The following is a 1,533-nucleotide window of genomic DNA, read 5'->3' on the forward strand; positions in this document are numbered from 1 at the left end:
ATTGAGCTGGCACCTAGGTGCTCGTGAAAATCTACTGCCAATCATTAGCGGGCCAGAGTTCCGCTGTGGCGACCCCTAACCAGGAAAAGCCAAAAGACAAACAACAACAACTTGTAGGGAAAAGGAACATTATGGTTACTGTGAGTGAAAAATCTTTAAATGTTTTTTCTCCATACACACACACACACACACACACACACACACACACACACACACACACACACACACACACACACACACACACACACACTCACACACATGCACACAAAACAAATTTCAACTGAGTTTTAAACTATACTCTCATTTTGAAATTACATTACAATTTTCTGATAGTTGTTGTAGAGGGTTAAGGCTGTGAGCTATACTTTCAGTAGTATAGGGTTTGAGTCTCTCAGCCCTTATTTGCCTACTACGTGACCTTAAGTCAATCATTTAACTAGTCACTGTGCCAGAGTCACACCTGAAAAGTGGTTGTGTGTCCATTTGCCCACCTGGTTAACAAAGGGAATTATTATGTAACTCACAACTTACATATTCTCAGAACTGTATCATTATTCCTGTTAACTATTAAAAAATGGTTGTGCTTTTTACTTTCTATGGCTGGCTACTGTTTGTGCATATGCACCTGATTACGTTTCAGAATATTTATCCTTATAAGGGACTGTGGCAATGTTGTCTGACAGGGCACCACCTACTATCTTTGTAGTTCTGCTGGAAAACAGCAATGCACACGTGGGGAATAACTGAGTTATCAGAAGGAGTGTGATTACTTTGTTACTTATGGAAGCATAATTACTGAGTTAATTGAGGAGGCATGATTCGGAGACATGGCTTGTCCAATCCATTCCTAAAATGTGACCAGTTACTGGACTTCTATGCTTTCTGTGTTATTCATTTATGTCCATAATGAAAATATGCTCAAACCCAAGTCAGGCCATTACTGAAGCTGATAACATTGTACTTTGCATCAAGGGTTGATGATAAACTTTATTAGCCATGACATCATACCTGAGACCAACGATTCTGGACACTCAGGTAATGAGAAGTACTGAAATACCAGCTTGTGGTAAATTTAGTCAGACACTTTGCATTATAGAAGGACAGACCTGAGAAGCACAAATGTATTGAAAGGTATCTTAGGAATGAATGCTTAGTACAGCCTTCTGTGCAGTATAAGTTTAACTTTGATCTCTGGAATAGCTTTTCCCACATGTTACGGATGCTGAGTTTGAATTATCATTTTTGAGTGTCTCAGTACTTGTAAAAAGGTGATCAGTGCTTGTCCTGATAATATCCCTATGACCCACTGAAGGGCATTAGTAGTGAGAGAACCTGTTAAGTTAAAGAAATAGATACTTCATACAATGTAACATCGAGGGTCTCAAGAGTTAGTATCAGCAGTCTAGGAAGACAACAACACTGGGCAGTTACTGAAGCAAAGGCCCATGTGATACATTTACTAAAGAAATGCAAAATGACTGGATAGCCTTGCCTGGGGCCACTGACAGAAAGTGTAAAAGAATAAACTGGAGA

The sequence above is a fragment of the Protopterus annectens genome, chromosome 5.part1 (genome assembly GCF_019279795.1).
Source record: "Protopterus annectens isolate FY-2018-M chromosome 5.part1, PAN1.0, whole genome shotgun sequence".
In the NCBI taxonomy this organism is placed as follows: Eukaryota; Metazoa; Chordata; order Ceratodontiformes; family Protopteridae; genus Protopterus; species Protopterus annectens.